At 39.7% G+C, this 23,123-nt stretch overlaps 1 protein-coding gene across 5 annotated transcripts in view; it reads left to right on the top strand.

Annotated features, from left to right (window-relative positions):
- SCAPER (S-phase cyclin A associated protein in the ER) overlaps positions 1-23,123 on the top strand; it is a 523,563-nt gene that overhangs the window by 137,162 nt on the left and 363,278 nt on the right. The gene's annotated exons all lie outside the window — the stretch shown is intronic.

The following is a 23,123-nucleotide window of genomic DNA, read 5'->3' as shown; positions in this document are numbered from 1 at the left end:
CTAATGTGTTTACCCACACTGAGAAGAGATTTAAAATTTAGGAGAGTTGGGATTGAATTAATTCTAAGTCAGTAGAAAATACTGAGGCTATATCATGGAGAGAAAAGAGAGAGAGAGAGGAGAATGCAGAGAAGAGCATAAGAGGCACACCTGTAAGTGGAGTCTGAAGGGATGGAATGAATGGTACAAAAGCAACCTTTGAGGAGGTAATCACTGAAGATTTCCCCAAACTGTCAAAAGATACTGTCTTATATTCAAGAACCATTATAAACTCCAAGTAGGAAAAATATAAAACAAATCTCACCTAGATGCAATATAATAAAAATATTAAAAATCAAAGAAAGAGAAAATCTTTGCAAGTAGTCACAGCTCTAAAAAAAAAAAAGACTTTTAAAATGAGCAAGAGTCAACTTATAGCTGATGAAAGCCAGATGGCAGTGGAATGACATCTTTAAGGTGCTGAAAGAAAATAACTGGAGAGAGAATTCTGCATCCAGCAAAAAATAACCTTCAAAAATGAAGGTGAAATAAAGGTAGTTCTAGATGAATAAAAATTGAGAGAATTTGTAGTCAGACCTACACTAAAAAAACCCACAGAGTTCTTCAGATGGCAGGAAAATGATTCCAGATAGCATCCCAGAAATGCATGAAGGAATGAAAAAAACTAGAAGGAATAAACATGCAGATAACCTTAAATGTGTATTGACTGTGTGAAACAATGTCTTGTGGAGCTTGACATATATGTAGAATGAAAATTTATGACAGTAACCCAAAAGATAAGAGAGGAATAAATGGAGTTTATATTTTCTAGGTTCTAACATTGTCTAAGAAGTTACAAAAGTGCTCGTTTGCATTAGACATAAGTCAACACTGTGTTATAAATTCAGGAAAACCACAAAGAAGAATAAACAAATGTTCAACTAATACTCTTTTTGATCAATCCAAAAGAAAGCAAGAGAAGAGGAAAAAAAGAAACATAAAACACATAAGACAAATCAAAAAAAGAATTATAATGTAATAGAAGTAAATGTATCAATCCCTACATTAAATGTAAATGGTCTAAATATTAAATTTTAAAAATGAAGATTATAACACTTTTAAAAATAGGGGCTTCCCTGGTGGCGCAGTGGTTGAGAGTCCGCCTGCCGATGCAGGGGACACGGGTTCGTGCCCCGGTCCGGGAAGATCCCACATGCTGCGGAGCGGCTGGGCCCGTGAGCCATGGCCACTGAGCCTGCGCATCCGGAGCCTGTGCTCCGCAATGGGAGAGGCCACAACAGTGAGAGTCCCGCGTACCACACACACACAAAAAAAAGCCCAATTGTATTCTGCTTATAAGAGATACACCTTCAATATTAAGATGTAGAAAAGTCAAAAGAAAAAGGCAGGGCAAGATATTCTATACATACCCCATTCAAATCAAAGCTAGTATTGTTACCAGATGAAATAAGAGTAGCCAAGCAACATTTTAGAGATTTTAAAAATTATTAAAGCGTCATTTCAACAGAGAGATAAAGTAACTCTAAATTTATATGTACATAACATATCTTTAAAACATATAAAGCAAACCCGGACAGGACTGAAAGGAAAAACTGAAAAAAAGTCTGTATTTACACTGGGAGATTTTACCATAACTGTCTCAAATGATAGTACCTGTAGATAAAGATCAGTAAAGATCAAAAATATCTAAACAACCTGATTAATGAACTTGACATAATTGATATGTCTAACAACTAATGCTTTTTTTTTCCATTTTTTTCCCTTTTGATACTTCAATCTGGAAACTTTTTACTGATATGTCTTCTAGTCATTCTACTCATCCTCTGTTCTCTATGTCTAATCCATATTTTCTTGAACATATTAATAATAGCTATTTAAAAAATTTGTGTCTGAAAAGTAAAATGTTTGAACCATCTGTGAGTTTGTTAGTTTAAAAAACAGTTTTGGGGCAGTTTAGAGTTATTTTACTCTTTTTGATTAGGATGCCTCATATTTAATTGAATGTTTAACATTGTATACTAAAAGTTATAGAGACTTCTTCTAAAAATATATAGTTTTTTATGGCAGTAAGGTAGAGAACAAGCAGAACACCTTAATCCTGTCAAGGTTTGGCTTGAGGTTTTATTAAAGTTGATGTGTTTTAGTTTTTTCTTGTTCCTTTTGGAGTCTCAATTGAAAACCTGGGGTGCTTGCCAAGACCACTTCATTCCTGAGTTCCAACTTTTGTTTCCTCGGCACCATACAGTTGCTACAATATCTGCTTAGTTCATTAGCATCCCAGCTGCTATTTTCTGCTGGGTGTCTTGGAATCTTGCCCTGTATATGCAAAGCTTAGCAGTTGTCAGACTTCTTAGGGGAAGATTGAATGCAGATTCTTTTGGCTTACTTTCCTGCAGTTTCCCCCTCTCCAAGATTTTTTCCCCTGAAGCCCCAGTTGCTTTAGACTCATCGAACTCCAATATCTGTCTTAGCTAGATAGGACTGCTGGTTTCTGCTAGAACTCACTTTCCTACACTGTGAATTCCAGCAGTCTTCAGGGAAAATTCTAGGGTGAATGTGGATCTCATGTTGTTGTCCCTATTCTCAGGAATTGTAGTTCCTCGAGTCTTGCCTATACTGGTTGCTTTCCAATGCCTTTAAACAATTCATTTATATATTTCATCTAGCTCTTGTAGTTCTGTTTGGCAGGAATAAGATTAATTTTAATACAGGCTACTTTGTCATGGCTGTAAGTCCAAATACATATTCAAGCACACATGGAATATTTACCAAAATTGACACAGTAAACAAGTTTCAACAACTTTCAGATGATTGAACTTATTCTGCCTGTCTTAACACAGTGGAATGAAGTTAGAAATTAATTACAAAAATGTAGCTGTACAATTTTCAGATTTTTGGAATTTTGGAATATATATCTGAATAATCCATGAGTCAGGGAAGAAATCACACTGAAAATTAGAAAATGTCAGTTGAATAAAAATGAACATTTGAAATCTTTGGGATTAGGGTAAAGCTATGCTTTGAGGAAATTTTCTAGCTTCAATTACACCAATTAGAAAGGAGGAAAACCTAAAATCCATACTCTGTCCATCTCAAGAAGTTAGAAAAGAACAAGCTAGACCCAGGGAATATGGAAGGAAAAATACAGGTGAGAATAGAGAAAAATTAACAAAGCCAAAATGTAGTTCTTCAAATAGACCAATAAAATTAACAGACTTCTAGTAATACCAAGAAAAAAAGGAGGCAAGGCCTAGCACCAGGAATGAAACAGGGGCATTGGCACAGATCCCCAAAATATTAAAAAGAAATTATGAGCAATATTATACACTAAATTTAGAAATTTAGAAGAAATTAACAAATAACTTGAAAAACATAACAGAAGTTGCGTATCAAGAATTAGAAAAACTTGAAGGAATGTAAAAAAATGTGAGTTAATAATGAAACATTTTTTCACAAAGAAAATTCCAGGTCAAAATGGCTTCACCTGTGAATTCTTCCAAACATTTTAGGTAAAGATACATTCAATCTTAAACTCTTCCTCAGAATAAAAGAGAGATCATTTTATAACCTTAATATCAAAACCTAAAAAGCATATTATAATAAAACATTTTCTCTTGAACATTGAACAACATATTAGTGAATTAAATACAGCGATAAATAAAAATGATAACAAATCACAGTCAGGTTGGGATTATTCCAGGGCTTTTTTTTTTTCTTTTTCTTTTTTCCTTTAATATCTTTACTGGAGTATAATTGCTTTACAATGTTGTGTTACTTTCTGTTGTATCACTATATGCATACGTATATCCCCATATACCCTCCCTTTTGCGTCTCATTCCCACCCTTCATATCCCACCCCTCTAGGTGGTTGCAAAACACCGAGCTGATCTCCCTGTCCTATGCAGCTGCTTCCCACTAGCTATATTACATTTGATAGTGTATTAATGTCAGTGTTACTCTCTCACTTAGTCTCAGCTTACCTTTCCCTTCCCCGTGTCCTCAAGTCCATTCTCTATGTCTGTGTTTTCATTCCTGTCCTGCCCCTAGGTTCATCAGAACCATTTTCTTTCTTTTCCTTTAAATTCCATATATATGAGTAAGCATATGGTATTTCTTTTTCCCTTCCTGACTTACTTCACTCTGTATGACCGACTCTAGGTCCATCCACCTCACTACAAATAACTCAGTTTCATTTCTTTTTATGGCTGAGTAACATTCCATTGTATATATGTGCCACATCTTCTTTATCCATTCATCTGTCGATGGACACTTAGGTTGCTTCCTTGTTCTGGCTGTTGTAAATAGTGCTGCAGTGAACATTGTGGTACATGACACTTTTTTTTTTTTTTTTCGGTACGCGGGCCTCTCACTGTTGTGGCCTCTCCCGTTGCAGAGCACAGACTCCAGACGCGCAGGCTCAGTGGCCATGGCTCACGGGCCCAGCCGCTCCGTGGCATGTGGGATCTTCCCGGACCGGGGCACGAACCCATGTCCCCTGCATTGGCAGGCGGACTCTCAACCACTGCGCCACCAGGGAAGCCCATGACTCTTTTTGAATTATGGTTTTCTCAGGATATATGCCCAGTAGTGGGATTGCGGGGTCATATGGTAGTTCTATTTTTAGATTTTTAAGGAACCTCCATATTGTTCTCCATAGTGGGTGTATCAATTTACATTCCCACCAACAGTGCAAGAGGGTTCCCTTTTCTCCACACCTTCTCCAGCATTTATTGTTTGTAGATTTTTTGATGATGGCCATTCTGACTGGTGTGAGGTGATACCTCACTGGAGTTTTAATTTGCATTTTTCTAATGATTACTGATGTTGAGCATCCTTTCATCTGTTTGTTGGCAATCTGTATATCTTCTTTGGAGAAATGTCTATTTAGGTCTCCTACCCATTTTTGGATTGGGTTGTTTGTTTTTTTGATATTGAGCTGCATGAGCTGCTTGTATATTTTGGAGATTAATCCTTTGTCAGTTGCTTCATTTGTAAATATTTTCTCCCATTATGAGGGTTGGCTTTTCATCTTGTTTATGTTTTCCTTTGCTGTGCAAAAAAGCTTTTAAGTATCCTGAGGTTACATTTGTTTATTTTTGTTTTTATTTCCATTTCTCTAGAGGGTGGGTCAAAAGGGATCTACTGTGATTTATGTCATACAGTGTTCTGCCTATGTTTTCCTCTAAGAGTTTTATAGAGTCTGGCCTTACATTTAGATCTTTAATCTATTTTGAGTTTATTTTTGTGTATGGTGTTAGCGAGTATTCTAATTTCATTCTTTTACATGTACCTGTCCAGTTTTCCCATCACCACTTATTGAAGAGGCAGTCTTTCCTACATTGTATACTCTTGCCTCCTTTCTCAAAGATAAGGTGACCATATGTGCGTGGGTTTATCTCTGAGCTTTCTGTCCAGTTCCATTGATCTATATTTCTCTTTTTGTGCCAGTGCCATACTGTCTTGATTACTGTAGCTTTGTAGTATAGTCTGAAGTCAGGGAGTCTGATTCCTCCAGCTCCATTTTTCTTTCTCAAGATTGCTTTAACTGTTCAGGGTCTTTTGTGTTTCCATACAAATCGTGAAATTTTTCGTTCTAGTTCTGTGAAAAATGCCAGTGGAAGTTTGATAGGGATTGCATTGAATCTGTAGATTGATTTGGGTACTAGAATCATTTTCACAATGTTGATTCTTCCAATCCAAGAACATGGTACATCTCTCCATCTATTTGTATCATCTTCAATTTCTTTCATCAGTGTTTTATAATTTTCTGCACACAGATCTTTTGTCTCCTTAGGTAGGTTTATTCCTAGATATTTTATTCTTTTCGTTGCCATGGTAAATGGGAGTGTTCTCTTAATTTCACTTTCAGATTTTTCAGCATTAGTGTATAGAAATGCCAGAGATTTCTGTGCATTAATTTTGTATCCTGCAACTTTACCAAATTCATTGATTAGCTCTAGTAGTTTTCTGGTAGCATCATTAGGGTTCTCTATGTATAGCATCATGTCATCTGCAAACAGTGACAGCTTTACTTCTTCTTTTCTGTTTTGGATTCCTTTTATTCCTTTTGCTTCTCTGATTGCTGTGGCTAAAACTTCCAAAACTATGTTAAATTAATAGTGGTGAGAGTGGGCAACCTTGTCTTGTTCCTGATCATAGTGGAAATGCTTTCAGATTTTCCCCATTGAGGACGAAGTTGGCTGTGGGTTTGTCATATATGTCCTTTATTATGTTGAGGAAAGTTCCCTCTATGCCTACTTTCTGGAGGGTTTTTATCATAAATGGGTGTTGAATTTTGTCGAAAGCTTTTTCTGCATCTGTTGAGATGATCATATCGTTTTTCGCCTTCAATTTGTTAATATGCTGTATCACATTCAGGGATTTGCGTATATTGAAGGATCCTTGCATTCCTGGGATAAACCCCACTTGATCATGGTGTATGATCCTTTTAATATGCTGTTGGATTCTGTTTGCTAGTATTTTGTTCAGGATTTTTGCATTTATGTTCAACAGAGATATTGACCTGTAGTTTTCTTTCTTTGTGACATCTTTGTCTGGTTTTGGTGTCAGGGTGATGGTGGCCTCATTGAATGAGTTGGGGAGTGTTCCTCCCTCTGCTATATTTTGGAAGAGTTTGAGAAGGAGATGTGTTAGCTCTTCCCTAAATGTTTGATAGAATTTGCCTGTGAATCCATCTGGTCCTGGGCTTTTGTTTGTTGGAAGATTTTTTTTTTTTTTTTTTGTGGTACGCAGGGCTCTCACCATTGCGGCCTCTCCTGTTGTGGAGCACAGGCTCCGGACGCGCAGGCTCAGCAGCCATTGTTCACGGGCCCAGCCGCTCCGCGGCATGTGGGATCTTCCCGGACGGGGGCACGAACCCGTGTCCCCTGCATCGACAGGCGGACTCTCAACCACTGTGCCATCACGGAAGCCTTCTGTTGGAAGATTTTTAATCACAGTTTCAATTTCAGTGCTTGTGATTGGACTGTTCATATTTTCTATTTCTTCCTTGTTCAGTCTTGGCAGGTTGTGCATTTCTAAGAATTTGTCCCTTTCTTCCAGTTTGTCCGTTTTATTGGCATAGAGTTGCTTGTAGTAATCTCTCATGATCCTTTTTATTTCTGCAGTGTCAATTGTTACTTCTCCTTTTTCATTTCTATTTCTATTGATTTGAGTCTTTTGTTTTTTTTCTTGATGACTCTGGCTAATGGTTTATCAATTTTGTTTATCATCTCAAAGACCCAGCTTGTAGTTTCATTGATCTTTGCTATTGTTTCCTTCATTTCTTCTTCATTTATTTCTGATCTGATCTTTATGATTTCTTCCCTTCTGCTAACTTTGGGGGTTTTTTGTTTCTTCCTCTAATTGCTTTAGGTGTAAGGTTAGGTTGTTCATTTGAGATGTTTCCTGTTTCTTAAGGTAGGACTGTATTGCTGTAAACTTCCCTCTTAGAACTGCTTTTGCTGCATCCCCAAGGTTTTGGGTCCTTGTGTTTTCATTGTCATTTGTTTCTAGGTATTTTTTGATTTCCTCTTTGATTTCTTCAGTGATCTATTGGTTATTAAGTAGTGTATTGTGTAGCCTCCATGTGTTGGTATTTTTTACAGATCTTTTCCTGTAATTGACATCTAGTCTCATAGGGTTGTGGTTGGAAAAGATACTTGATACTCTTTCAATTTTCTTAAATTTACCAAGGCTTGATTTGTGACCCAAGATATGATCTATCCTGGAGAAATTCCATGAGCACTTGAGAAGAAAGTGTCTTGTGTTGGTTTTTGGATGGAGTGTCCTATAAATATCAATTAAGTCCATCTTGTTTAATGTTTCATTTAAAACTTGTGTTTCCTTATTTATTTTCATTTTGGATGATCTCTCCATTGGTGAAAGTGGTGTGTTAAAGTCCTCTAGTATAATTGTGTCGCTGTCAGTTTCCCCTTTTATGGCTGATATTATTTGCCTTATGTATTGCGGTGCTCCTATGTTGGGTGCATAAATATTTACCATTATTATATCTTCTTCTTGGATCAATCCCTTGATAATGATGTGGTGTCCTTCTTTGTCTCTTGTAATAGTCTATTTTAAAGTGTATTTTGTCTGATATGAGAATTGCTACTCCAGCTTTCTTTTGATTTCCATTTGCATGGAATATCTTTGTCTATCCCCTCACTTTCAGTCTATGTGTTCGTGGTTTTGAAGTGGGTCTCTTGTAGGCAGCATATATATGGGTCTTGCTTTTCTATGCATTCAGTTAGTCTGTGTCTTTTGGTTGGAGCATTTAATGCATTTACATTTAAGGTAGTTATTGATATGTATGTCCCTTTTACCATTTTGTTAATTGTTTTGGGTTTGTTTTTGTAGGTCTTTTCCTTCTCTTGTGTTTCCTGCCTAGAGAAGTTCCTTTAGCATTTGTTGTAAAGCTGGTTTGGTGGTGCTGAATTCTGTTAGCTTTTGCTTGTCTGTAAAGGTTTTAATTTCTCCATCGAATCTGAATGGCATCTTTGCTGGGTAGAGTAATCTTGGTTGTAGGTTTTTCCCTTTCATCACTTTAAATATGTCCTGCCACTGTCTTCTGGCTTGCAGAGTTTCTGCTGAAAGATCAGCTGTTAACCTTCTGGTTATTCCCTTGTATGTTATTTGTAGATTTTCCCTTGCTGCTTTTAATATCTTTCTTTGTATTTAATTTTTGATAGTTTGATTAATATGTGTCTTGGCATGTTTCTTCTTGGATTTATCCTGTATGGGACTCTCTGCACTTTCTGGACTTGTTTAACTATTTCCTTTTCCATATTAGGGAAGTTTTCAACTATAGTCTCTTCAAATATTTTCTCAGTCCGTTTCTTTTTCTCTTCTTCTTCTGGGACCCATATAGTTCGAATCTTGGTGCATTTAATGTTGTCCCAGAGGTCTCTGAGACTGTCCTCTGTTGTTTTCATTCTTTTTGCCTTATTCTGCTGCTTATTATTTGCACTATTTTATCTTCCAGGTTACTTATCCATTCTTCTGCCTCAGTTTTTTGGCTATTGATTCCTTCTAGAGAATTTTTAATTTCATTTATTGTGTTGTTCATCATTTTTTATTTGGTCTTCAGTTCTTCTAGGTCCTTGTTAAAGTTTTCTTGTATTTTCTCCATTTTGTTTCCAAGATTTTGGATTGTCTTTGCTATCATTATTCTGAATTCTTTTTCAGGTAGACTGCCTATTTCCTCTTTAATTGTTTGGTCTGGTGTGTTTTTACCTTGCTCCTTCATCTGCTGTGTATTTCTCTGTCTTCTCACTTTGCTTAACTTACTGTGTTTGGGGTCTCCTTTTAACAGGGTGCAAGTGCATAGTTCCCGTTGTTTTTGTTTTCTGCCCCCAGTGGGTTGTGTAGGCTTCCTGGTGGAGGGGTCTGGTGCCTGTTTTCTGGTGGATGAGGCTGGATCTTGTCTTTCTGGTGTGCAGGACCACGTCCTGTGGTGTGTTTTGGAGCGTCTGTGACCTTATCATGATTGGAGGCAGCCTCTCTGCTAATGCATGGGGTTGTGTTCCTGTCTTGCTAGTCATTTGGCATAGGGTGTCAAGCACTGTAGCTTGCTTGTCTTTGAGTGGAGCTGGGTTTAAGAGTTGAGATGGAGATCTCTGGGATTTCTTTCGCCATTTGATATAACGTGGAGCCGGGAGGTCTCTGGTGGACCAATGTCTTAGACTCGGCTCTCCCACCTCAGAGGCACAGGCCTGACACCTGGTCAGAGTGCCAAGACCCTGTCAGCTACACGACACAGAAGAAAAGGGAGAAAAAAAGAAAGAAAGACAGAAAAAATAAAATAAAATAACGTTATTAAAATCAAAAATGAAAAATAATTATTAAAAAGTAATAAAAGAAATAAAAAGACAGAAAGAAGAGAGCAACCAAACTGAAAAACAAATCCACCAATGATAACCAGCACTAAAAAATGTACTTAAAAAAAAAAAAGACAGACCGAACCCTAGGACAAATGGTAAAAGCAAAGCTATACAGACAAAATCATACAAAGAAGCGTACACGTACACACTCACAAAAAAAGGAAAAGATTATATATATATATATATATATATATATATGTATGTATAAGGGAGCAACGAAATCAATAAACACTTCTACTAATGTTAATAAACTGTAAATACTAAAGTAAGATAAACATATAACCAGAAACAAATTATTTGCAGAAGGCAAATCCCAAGTCTACAGTTCTCCCAAAGTCTGCCGCCTCAATTTTGGGATGATTTGTTGTCTACTCAGGCATTCTACAAGTGCAGGGTACATCAAGTTGATTGTGGAGATTTAATGCGCAGCTCCTGAGGCTGCTGGGAGAAATTTCCCTTTTTCTTCTTGTTCATACCGCTCCTGAGGTTCAGCTTTGGATTTGGCCCTGCCTCTGCGTGTAGGTCACCTGAGGGCATCTTCTCCATTCAGACAGGACAGGGTTAAAGTAGCAGCTGATTAGGTGACTCTGGCTCACTCAGGCTGGGGGGAGGGAGGTGTATGGTATGCGGCTTGAGCCTGCGGTGGCAGAGGCCACTGTGACGTTGCAGCAGCCTGAGGCATGCCGTGTGTTCTCCTGGGTATGCTGTTCCGGTATCATGGGACCCGGGCAGTGGTGGGCTGCGCAGGCTCTCCCGAGGGGAGGTGTGGATAGTGACCTGTGCTTGCACACAGGCTTCTTGGTGGCTGCAGCAGCAGCCTTAGTGTTTCGTGCCCTTCTCTGGTGTCCGTGCTGATAGCCATGGCTCGTGCCCATCTCTGGAGCTCGTTTAGGCAGTGCTCTGAATCCCTTCTCCTCGTGCACTCTGAAACAATGGTCTTTTGCCTCTTAGGCAGTTCCAGACATTTTCCCGGACTCCCTCCCAGCTAGCTGACTAGGTCAGTGTCTACCAGTTCTGACTTTCACTACCTCGTTAAGTCTCACTGCTGCTTGGTGGGTGTGGAAGTTCAGCTCCCACTGACACTAGGTGAGAGGGAAAGTGGAGTGCTGAGTAAGTACGGTTCCTACTGCTTTGTTTAGTGTTATTAATGCCAATTGGAGGTAAGAGCTCAGCTCACATTTTGCTGACATTTGCTGACATTGTTTTGGTGAGGGAATTGGACCACCATCTGCTTCTGCCAGGTGGGCAACGGAAGTTCAGCTCTCTGCTTACCCCTATTGAAACTATGGGGTGGAAGTTTTCCACTGACGTTTGGCTAGAATAGAAGGAATATTGCCAAAATGGTTGTCTGTTTTCTTAGGCCATCCTTTTCTCTGTCCTTTGGCTTGGCAAAACAAGTTTTGCTGTTGCCTGTTTTGTCTATGTCAGTTGGTCCTTCTGGATTGGAGGCTTTTTATAGCATCCTGTCAGCAATAAACAAAAACAGAACTCACTGCTGTGCTGCTTTTCAATTCCCAGGGTCACTAGGCAGTCCACCTACTACTTTCTATCTTTTAAAATCGTCCTGTGCTTATTTTGTATGTTTTTTTTTTTTTTTTTTTAAACATCTTTATTGGGGTATAATTGCTTTACAATGGTGTGTTAGTTTCTGATTTACAACAAAGTGAATCAGCTATACATATACATATGTTCCCATATGTCTTCCCTCTTGCGTCTCCCTCCCTCCCACTCTCCCCATCCCACCCTTCCAGGCTGTCACAAAGCACCGAGCTAATATCCCTGTGCCTTGCGGCTGCTTCCCCCCAGCTATCTACCTTACTACGTTTGTTAGTGTGTATATGTCCATGACTCTCTCTCGCCCTGTCAAAACTCACCCTTCCCCCTCCCCATATCCTTAAGTCCGTTCTCCAGTAGGTCTGCGTCTTTATTCCTATCTTACCCCTAGGTTCTTCATGACATTTTTTCTCCTTAAATTCCATATATATGTGTTAGCATACGGTATTTGTCTTTTTCTTTCTGACTTACTTCACTCTGTATGACAGATTCTAGGTCTATCCATCTCATTACAAATAGCTCAATTTCATTTCTTTTTAAGGCTGAGTAATATTCCATTGTGTATATGTGCCACATCTTCTTTATCCATTCATCCGATGATGGGCGCTTAGGTTGTTTCCATGTCCTGGCTATTGTAAATAGAGCTGCAATGAACATTTTGGTACATGACTCTCTTTGAATTTTGGTTTTCTCAGGGTATATGCCAAGTAGTGGGATTGCTGGGTCATATGGTAATTCTATTTGTAGTTTTTTAAGGAACCTCCATACTGTTCTCCACAGTGGCTGAACCAATTCACATTCCCACCAGCAGTGCAAGAGTGTCCCCTTTTCTCCACACCCTCTCCAGCATTTATTGTTTCTTGATTTTTTGATGATGGCCATTCTGACTGGTGTGAGATGATATCTCATTGTAGTTTTGATTTGCATTTCTCTAATGATTAATGATGTTGAGCATTCTTTCATGTGTTTGTTGGCATTCTGTATATCTTCTTTGGAGAAATGTCTATTTAGGTCTTCTGCCCATTTTTGGATGGGGTTGTTTGTATTTTTGTTATTGAGCTGCATGAGCTGCTTGTAAATTTTGGAGATTAATCCTTTGTCAGTTGCTTCATTTGCAAATGTTTTCTCCCATTCTGAGGGTTGTCTTTTGGTCTTGGTTATGGTTTCCTTTGCTGTGCAAAAGCTTTGAAGTTTCATTAGGTCCCATTTGTTTATTTTTGTTTTTATTTCCATTACTCTAGGAGGTGGGTCAGAAAGGATCTTGCTGTGATTTATGTCATAGAGTGTTCTTCCTATGTTTTCTTCTAAGAGTTTGATAGTTTCTGGCCTTACATTTAGGTCTTTAATCCATTTTGAGCTTATTTTTGTGTATGGTGTTAGGGAGTGATCTAATCTCATACTTTTACATGTACCTGTCCAGTTTTCCCAGCACCATTTATTGAAGAGGCTGTCCTTTCTCCACTGTACATTCCTGCCTCCTTTATCAAAGATAAGGTGTCCATATGTGCGTGGGTTTATCTCTGGGCTTTCTATCCTGTTCCACTGATCTATCTTTCTGTTTTTGTGCCAGTACCATACTGTCTTGATTACTGTTGCTTTGTAATATAGTCTGAAGTCAGGGAGCCTTATTCCTCCAGCTCCTTTTTTCGTTCTAAAGATTGCTTTGGCTATTCGGGGTCTTTTGTGTTTCCATACAAATTGCGAAATTTTTTGTTCTAGTTCTGTGAAAAATGCCAGTGGTAGTTTGATAGGGATTGCATTGAATCTGTAGACTGCTTTGGGTAGTAGAGTCATTTTCACAATGTTGATTCTTCCCATCCAAGAACATGGTATATCTCTCCATCTATTTGTATCATCTTTAATTTCTTTCATCAGTGTCTTATAATTTTCTGCATGCAGGTCTTTCGTATCCTTAGGTAGGTTTATTCCTAGATATTTTATTCTTTTTGTTGCAATGGTAAATGGGAGTGTTTTCTTGATTTCACTTTCAGATTTTTCATCATTAGTATATAGGAATGCCATAGATTTCTGTGCATTAATTTTGTATCCTGCTACTTTACCAAATTCATTGATTAGCTCTAGTAGTTTTCTGGTAGCATCTTTAGGATTCTCTATGTATAGTATCATGTCATCTGCAAACAGTGACAGCTTTACTTCTTCTTTTCCGATTTGGATTCCTTTTATTTCCTTTTCTTCTCTGATTGCTGTGGCTAAAACTTCCAAAACTATGTTGAATAAGAATGGTGAGAGTGGGCAACCTTGTCTTGTTCCTGATTTTAGTGGAAATGCTTTCAGTTTTTCACCATTGAGGATGATGTTTGCTGTGGGCTTGTCATATATGGCTTTTATTATGTTTAGGAAAGTTCCCTCTATGCCTACTTTCTGGAGGGTTTTTATCATAAATGGGTGTTGAATTTTGTCGAAAGCTTTCTCTGCATCTATTGAGATGATCATATGGTTTTTCTCCTTCAATTTGTTAATATAGTTTATCACATTGATAGATTTGCGTATATTGAAGAATCCTTGCATTCCTGGAATAAACCCCACTTGATCATGGTGTATGACCCTTTTAATGTGCTGTTGGATTCTGTTTGCTAGTATTTTGTTGAGGATTTTTGCATCTATGTTCATCAGTGATATTGGCCTGTAGTTTTCTTTCTTTGTGACATCCTTGTCTGGTTTTGGTATCAAGGTGATGGTGGCTTCGTAGAAGGAATTTGGGAGTGTTCCTCCCTCTGCTATATTTTGGAAGAGTTTGAGAAGGATAGGTGTTAGCTCTTCTCTAAACGTTTGATAGAATTCACCTGTGAAGCCATCTGGTCCTGGGCTTTTGTTTGTTGGAAGGTTTTTTTTTTTTTTTTTTTTTTAAACATCTTTATTGGGGTATAATTGCTTTACAATGGTGTGTTAGTTTCTGCTTTACAACAAAGTGAATCAGCTATACATATACATATGTTCCCATATGTCTTCCCTCTTGCGTCTCCCTCCCTCCCACTCTCCCCATCCCACCCTTCCAGGCTGTCACAAAGCACCGAGCTAATATCCCTGTGCCTTGCGGCTGCTTCCCCCCAGCTATCTACCTTACTACGTTTGTTAGTGTGTATATGTCCATGACTCTCTCTCGCCCTGTCAAAACTCACCCTTCCCCCTCCCCATATCCTTAAGTCCGTTCTCCAGTAGGTCTGCGTCTTTATTCCTATCTTACCCCTAGGTTCTTCATGACATTTTTTCTCCTTAAATTCCATATATATGTGTTAGCATACGGTATTTGTCTTTATCTTTCTGACTTACTTCACTCTGTATGACAGATTCTAGGTCTATCCATCTCATTACAAATAGCTCAATTTCATTTCTTTTTAAGGCTGAGTAATATTCCATTGTGTATATGTGCCACATCTTCTTTATCCATTCATCCGATGATGGGCGCTTAGGTTGTTTCCATGTCCTGGCTATTGTAAATAGAGCTGCAATGAACATTTTGGTACATGACTCTCTTTGAATTTTGGTTTTCTCAGGGTATATGCCAAGTAGTGGGATTGCTGGGTCATATGGTAATTCTATTTGTAGTTTTTTAAGGAACCTCCATACTGTTCTCCACAGTGGCTGAACCAATTCACATTCCCACCAGCAGTGCAAGAGTGTCCCCTTTTCTCCACACCCTCTCCAGCATTTATTGTTTCTTGATTTTTTGATGATGGCCATTCTGACTGGTGTGAGATGATATCTCATTGTAGTTTTGATTTGCATTTCTCTAATGATTAATGATGTTGAGCATTCTTTCATGTGTTTGTTGGCATTCTGTATATCTTCTTTGGAGAAATGTCTATTTAGGTCTTCTGCCCATTTTTGGATGGGGTTGTTTGTTTTTTTGTTATTGAGCTGCATGAGCTGCTTGTAAATTTTGGAGATTAATCCTTTGTCAGTTGCTTCATTTGCAAATGTTTTCTCCCATTCTGAGGGTTGTCTTTTGGTCTTGGTTATGGTTTCCTTTGCTGTGCAAAAGCTTTGAAGTTTCATTAGGTCCCATTTGTTTATTTTTGTTTTTATTTCCATTACTCTAGGAGGTGGGTCAGAAAGGATCTTGCTGTGATTTATGTCATAGAGTGTTCTTCCTATGTTTTCTTCTAAGAGTTTGATAGTTTCTGGCCTTACATTTAGGTCTTTAATCCATTTTGAGCTTATTTTTGTGTATGGTGTTAGGGAGTGATCTAATCTCATACTTTTACATGTACCTGTCCAGTTTTCCCAGCACCATTTATTGAAGAGGCTGTCCTTTCTCCACTGTACATTCCTGCCTCCTTTATCAAAGATAAGGTGTCCATATGTGCGTGGGTTTATCTCTGGGCTTTCTATCCTGTTCCACTGATCTGTCTTTCTGTTTTTGTGCCAGTACCATACTGTCTTGATGACTGTTGCTTTGTAATATAGTCTGAAGTCAGGGAGCCTGATTCCTCCAGCTCCTTTTTTCGTTCTCAAGATTGCTTTGGCTATTCGGGGTCTTTTGTGTTTCCATACAAATTGCGAAATTTTTTGTTCTAGTTCTGTGAAAAATGCCAGTGGTAGTTTGATAGGGATTGCATTGAATCTGTAGATTGCTTTGGGTAGTAGAGTCATTTTCACAATGTTGATTCTTCCCATCCAAGAACATGGTATATCTCTCCATCTATTTGTATCATCTTTAATTTCTTTCATCAGTGTCTTATAATTTTCTGCATACAGGTCTTTCGTATCCTTAGGTAGGTTTATTCCTAGATATTTTATTCTTTTTGTTGCAATGGTAAATGGGAGTGTTTTCTTGATTTCACTTTCAGATTTTTCATCATTAGTATATAGGAATGCCATAGATTTCTGTGCATTAATTTTGTATCCTGCTACTTTACCAAATTCATTGATTAGCTCTAGTAGTTTTCTGGTAGCATCTTTAGGATTCTCTATGTATAGTATCATGTCATCTGCAAACAGTGACAGCTTTACTTCTTCTTTTCCGATTTGGATTCCTTTTATTTCCTTTTCTTCTCTGATTGCTGTGGCTAAAACTTCCAAAACTATGTTGAATAAGAGTGGTGAGAGTGGGCAACCTTGTCTTGTTCCTGATCTTAGTGGAAATGCTTTCAGTTTTTCACCATTGAGGATGATGTTTGCTGTGGGCTTGTCATATATGGCTTTTATTATGTTTAGGAAAGTTCCCTCTATGCCTACTTTCTGGAGGGTTTTTATCATAAATGGGTGTTGAATTTTGTCGAAAGCTTTCTCTGCATCTATTGAGATGATCATATGGTTTTTCTCCTTCAATTTGTTAATATAGTTTATCACATTGATAGATTTGCGTATATTGAAGAATCCTTGCATTCCTGGAATAAACCCCACTTGATCATGGTGTATGATCCTTTTAATGTGCTGTTGGATTCTGTTTGCTAGTATTTTGTTGAGGATTTTTGCATCTATGTTCATCAGTGATATTGGCCTGTAGTTTTCTTTCTTTGTGACATCCTTGTCTGGTTTTGGTATCAAGGTGATGGTGGCTTCGTAGAAGGAATTTGGGAGTGTTCCTCCCTCTGCTATGTTTTGGAAGAGTTTGAGAAGGATAGGTGTTAGCTCTTCTCTAAACGTTTGATAGAATTCACCTGTGAAGCCATCTGGTCCTGGGCTTTTGTTTGTTGGAAGGTTTTTAATCACAGTTTCAATTTCAGTGCTTGTGATTGGTCTGTTCATATTTTCTATTTCTTCCTGATTCAGTCTTGGCAGGTTGTGCATTTCTAAGAATTTGTCCATTTCTTCCAGATTGTCCATTTTATTGGCATAGAGTTGCTTGTAGTAATCTCTCATGATTTTTTTTATTTCTGCAGTGTCAGTTGTTACTTCTCCTTTTTCATTTCTAATTCTATTGATTTGAGTCTTCTCCCTTTTTTTCTTGATGAGTCTGGCTAGTGGTTTATCTATTTTGTTTATCTTCTCAAAGAACCAGCTTTTAGTTTTATTGATCTTTGCTATTGTTTCCTTCATTTCTTTTTCATTTATTTCTGATCTGATTTTTATGATTTCTTTCCTTCTGCTAGCTTTGGGGTTTTTTTGTTCTTCTTTCTCTAATTGCTTGAGGTGCAAGGTTAGGTTGTTTATTCGAGATGTTTCCTGCTTCTTAAGGTGGGCTTGTATTGCTATAAACTTCCCCCTTAGAACTGCTTTTGCTGCATCCCATAGGTTTTGGGTCGTTGTGTCTCCATTGTCATTTGTTTCTAGGTATTTTTTTATTTCCTCTTTGATTTCTTCAGTGATCACTTCATTATTAAGTAGTGTATTGTTTAGCCTCCATGTGTTTGTATTTTTTACAGATCTTTTCCTGTAATTGATATCTAGTCTCATGGCGTTGTGGTCGGAAAAGATACTTGATACAATTTCAGTTTTCTTAAATTTACCAAGGCTTGATTTGTGACCCAAGATATGATCTATCCTGGAGAATGTTCCATGAGCACTTGAGAAAAATGTGTATTCTGTTGTTTTTGGATGGAGTGTCCTATAAATATCAATTAAGTCCATCTTGTTTAATGTATCATTTAAAGCTTGTGTTTCCTTATTTATTTTCATTTTGGATGATCTGTCCATGGGTGAAAGTGGGGTGTTAAAGTCCCCTACTATGAATGTGTTACTGTTGATCTCCCCTTTTATGGCTGTTAGTATTTGCCTTATGTATTGAGGTGCTCCTATGTTGGGTGCATAAATCTTTACAATTGTTATATCTTCTTCTTGGATCGACCCCTTGATCATTATGTAGTGTCCTTCTTTGTCTCTTTTAATAGTCCTTATTTTAAAGTCTATTTTGTCTGATATGAGAATTGCTACTCCAGCTTTCTTTTGGTTTCCATTTGCATGGAATATCTTTTTCCATCCCCTTACTTTCAGTCTGTATGTGTCTCTAGGTCTGAAGTGGGTCACTTGTAGACAGCATATATAAGGGTCTTGTTTTTGTATCCATTCAGCCAATCTGTGTCTTTTGGTGGGAGCATTTAGTCCATTTACATTTAAGGTAATTATCGATATGTATGTTCCGATTCCCATTTTCTATATTGTTTTGGGTTCGTTATTATAGGTCTTTTCCTTCTCTTGTGTTTCGTGTCTAGAGAAGTTCCTTTAGCATTTGTTATAAAGCTGGTTTGGTGGTGCTGAACTCTCTCAGCTTTTGCTTGTCTGTAAAGCTTTTAATTTCTCCATCAAATCTGAATGAGATCCTTGCTGGGTAGAGTAGTCTTCGTTGCAGGTTTTTCTCCTTCATCACTTTCAGTATGTCCTGCCACTCCCTTCTGGCTGGTAGGGTTTCTGCTGAGAGATCAGCTGTTAACCTTATGGGGATTCCCTTGTGTGTTATTTGTTGTTTTTCCCTTGCTGCTTTTAATATGCTTTCTTTGTATTTAATTTTTGACAGTTTGATTAATATGTGTCTTGGCGTGTTTCTCCTTGTATTTATCCTGTATGGGACCCTCTGTGCTTCCTGGACTTGATTAACTATTTCCTTTCCCATATTAGGGAAGTTTTCAACTATAATCTCTTCAAATATTTTCTCAGTCCCTTTCTTTCTTTCTTCTTCTTCTGGAACCCCTATAATTCGAATGTTGGTGCGTTTCATGTTGTCCCAGAGGTCTCTGAGACTGTCCTCAGTTCTTTTCATTCTTTTTTCTTTATTCTGCTCTGCAGTAGTTATTTCCACTACTTTATCTTCCAGGTCACTTATCCGTTCTTCTGCCTCAGTTATTCTGCTATTGATCCTATCTAGAGTGATTTTAATTTCATTTATTGCATTGTTCATCGTTGCTTGTTTCATCTTTAGTTCTTGTAGGTCCTTGTTAACTGTTTCTTGCATTTTGTCCATTCTACTTCCAAGATTTCGGATCATCCTTACTATCATTATTCTGAATTCTTTTTCAGGTAGATTGCCTATTTCCTCTTCATTTGTTAGGTCTGGTGGGTTTTTATCTTGCTCCTTCATCTGCTGTGTGTTTTTCTGTCTTCTCATTTTGCTTATCTTACTGTGTTTGGGGTCTCCTTTTTGCAGGCTGCAGGTTCGTAGTTCCCGTTGTTTTTGATGTCTGTCTCCAGTGGCTAAGGTTGTTTCAGTGGGTTGTGTAGGCTTCCTGGTGGAGGGGACTAGTGCCTGTGTTGTGCTGGATGAGGCTGGATCTTGTCTCTCTAGTGGGCAGGTTCACGTCTGGTGGTGTGTTTTGGGGTGTCTGTGGCCTTATTATGATTTTAGGCAGCCTCTCTGCTAATGGGTGGGGTTGTGTTCCTGTTTTGCTAGTTGTTTGGCATAGGTTGTCCAGCACTGTGGCTTGCTGGTCGTTGAGTGAAGCTGGGTGCTGGTGTTAAGATGGAGGTCTCTGGGAGATTTCCGCTGTTTAATATTATGTGGAGCTGGGAGGTCTCTTGTTGACCAGTGACCTGAAGTTGGCTCTCCTACCTCAGAGGCAGAGCCCTGACTCCTGGCTGGAGCACCAAGAGCCTTTCATCCACACGGCTCAGAATAAAAGGGAGAAAAAGTAGAGAGAATTAGTAGAAGTATGAGGAAAGAAAGAAGGAAAGGAGGAAAGGAAGGAAGGAAGAAAGAAGCAAAGAAGGAAAGAAAGGAGGGAGGGAGGGAGGGAGGGAGGAAGGAAGGAAGGAGGGAAAGAAGGAAAAAAAGACAGAAAGAAAGATGATACAGTAAAAATAAAATAAAGTATAATATAGTTATTGAATTAAAAAATATTTAGAAAAAAAAAAAAGGGACGGATAGAACCTTAGGACAAATGTTGGAAGCAAAGCTATACAGAGAAAATCTTACACAGAAGCATACACATACACCTTCACAAAAAGAGGTAAAGGGGGAAAAATCATAAATCCTGCTCCCTGAGACCACCTCCTCAATTTGGGGTGATTCGTTGTCTAAAGGAGGGAGGGAAGGAAGGAAAGAAAGAAAGAACGAAGGTAAAGTATAATAAAGTTATTACAATTAAACTTAATTATTAAGAAAAAGAATTTTTAAAAAAAAGTCATGGACGGATAGAGCCCTAGGACAAATGGTGGAAGCTAGAGTATACAGACTAGATGTCACACAGGAGCATACACGTACACCTTCACAAAAAGAGGAAAAGGGAAAAAAAATCATAGATTTCGCTCCTAAATTCCACCTCTTCAATTTGGGATCATTCCTTGTCTATTCAGGTATTCCACAGATGCAGGGTATATCAAGTTGATTGTGGAGCTTTAATCCGCTGCTTCTGTGGCTGCTGGGAGAGATTTCCCTTTCTCTTCTTTGTTTTCACAGCTCACAGGAGCTCAGCTTTGGATTTGGCCCTGCCTCTGCGTGTAGGTCGCTGGAGGGCGTCTGTTTTTTGCTCAGACAGGACGGGGTTAAAGGAGCCGCTGATTCGGGGCCTCCGGCTCACTCAGGCCGGGGGTTGGGGGATGGGGGAAGGAGGGGCACTGCGTGCGGGGCCGGCCTGCGGCGGCAGAGGCAGCGTGACGTTGCGGCAGAGGCCGGCGTGACGTTGCACCAGCCTGAGGCCCGCCGTGCGCTCTCCCGGGGAAGTTGTCCCTGGATCCCGGGAACCTGGCAGTGGCGGGCTGCACAGGCTCCGCGGAAGAGGGGTGTGGAGAGTGACCTGTGCTCGCACACAGGCCCCTTGGTGGCGGCAGCAGCAGCCTTAGCGTCTCCCGCCCGTCTCTGGGGTCCGCGGTTTTAGCCGCGGCTCGCGCCCGTCTCTGGGGTTTGCGCTTTCAGCCGCGGCTCGCGCCCGTCTCGGGGGCTCGCGCCCTCAGCCGCGGCTCGCGCCCGTCTCGGGGGCTCGCGCCCTCAGCCGCGGCTCGCGCCCGTCTCTGGGGTTCGCGCTTTTAGCCGCGGCTCGCGCCCGTCTCTGGAGTTCCTTTAAGCAGCGCTCTTAAACCCCTCTCCTCGCGCACCCGGAAACAAAGAGGGAAGAAAAAGTCTCTTGCCTCTTCGGCCGGTGCAGGCTTTTCCCCGAACTCCCTCCCGGCTAGTCGTGGTGCACTAACCCCTTCAGGCTATGTTCAAGCCGCCAACCCCAGTCCTCTCCCTGAGCTCCGTCCAAAACCAAAACCCGAGCCTCAGCTCGCAGCCCCGCCCGCCCCGGCGGGTGAGCAGACAAGCCACTCGGGCTGGTGAGTGCCGGTCAGCACCGATCGTCTGTGCAGGAATCTCCCCGCTTTGCCCTCCGCACCCGTCGCTGTGCACTACTCCGCGGTCCCGAAACTCCCCCCTCTGCCTCCCGCAGTCTCCGCCCGCGGAGGGGCTTCCTAGTGTGTGGAAACTTTTCCTCCTTCACAGCTCCCTCCCACTGGTGCAGGTGCCGTCCTTATTCTTTTGTCTCTGTTTTTTCTTTTGCCCTACCCAGTTACGTGGGGAGTTTCTTGCCTTTTGGGAGGTCTGAGGTCTTCTGCCAGCCTTCAGTAGGAGTTCTGTAGGAGTTGTTCCACGTGTGGATGTATTTCTGGTGTATCCGTGGGGAGGAAGGCGATCTCCGCGTCTTACTCTTCCGCCATCTTCAAGGTCCCCCTTGTATGTTTTTTTGCAGAGTTCTTAATTGTAAGTAGGAGGACGTGGAAATGAAGGTGAGGCTACTCCATCTTGGCCAGAACTGGAAGTCTTCATACTAATTTTGATAGATTACAAGTAGCCTATAAAATTTTAAAAATTGTGGCTACCACTGTATACATATATATCTCAGGTTGTGAAATTTTGAAACATTTTCGAAGAAGCTTATTTATTTTAGGCTAGTTTGCTCTGTGACTTTGGATACAGGCCTTCATTTTCTTATGTGTATGGTGAAATACTGGACTAGATCATTGATCTAGGGTTCATTCATTTAACACTATAATCTTATGATCATTAAAATAGTTTTTTACCTTTTTTTCCTACGTCAGTGTATACTGTTAGTACTGAGACAGGGGAAAAAGAACGTGGATTTTGGACCAAGGCCTACGTTTGGATTCTAAAAGAAGGGGAGGTGGTTTTTACATATTCATTGGGTATGGACATCAGAACCAATTTGCCTAGACTTACATCTTGGCTTTACCTTTACTAAGTGTGTGACCTTGGGTAAATTTCTCAACCTCTCTTTGTCTCAGTTTCCTCACTGGTAATATGGGAATGATAGTACTGATCTTAGAGGGTTGTTGTGAACCCTCTAAGAGGGTTTATTTAAAAGAGTTACATCTAAGGCACTTAGAACGGTTCTAGCACATAGTATATACAGTATAAATGTTATTACTTTCTGACTATGGGGACTTAGGTCAGTCTTTTTTGTTTTTTAAGGATTTATTTATTTTATTTTTGGCTGCATTGGGCCTTAGTTGCAGCACACCGTATCTTCATTGAGGCATGTGGGATCTTTCGTTGTGGCACGTGGGTTTCTCTCTAGTTGTGGCACACAGGCTCCAGGGTGCATGGGCTCTGTAGTTTGCGGCATGCAGGCTCTCTAGTTGAGGTGTGTGAACTCAGTAGTTGTTGTGCTCTGGCTTAGTTGCCCCTTGGCATGTGGGATCAGGGATCGAACCCATGTCCCCTGCATTATAAGGCGAATTCTTTACCACTGGACCACCAGGGAAGTCCCAGGGTCTTAGGTCAGTCTTAATCTCAGTTTTATCATTTGTAAGATAGGGATAATTATACCTACCCCACAGTGTGGTTGTAGGAACTAGAGA

The sequence above is a fragment of the Phocoena sinus genome, chromosome 2, assembly GCF_008692025.1.
Source record: "Phocoena sinus isolate mPhoSin1 chromosome 2, mPhoSin1.pri, whole genome shotgun sequence".
NCBI lineage: Eukaryota > Metazoa > Chordata > Mammalia > Artiodactyla > Phocoenidae > Phocoena > Phocoena sinus.
The sequence above is the reverse complement of the archived record's forward strand: the minus strand, read 5'-3'. Positions and strand labels throughout refer to the sequence as shown.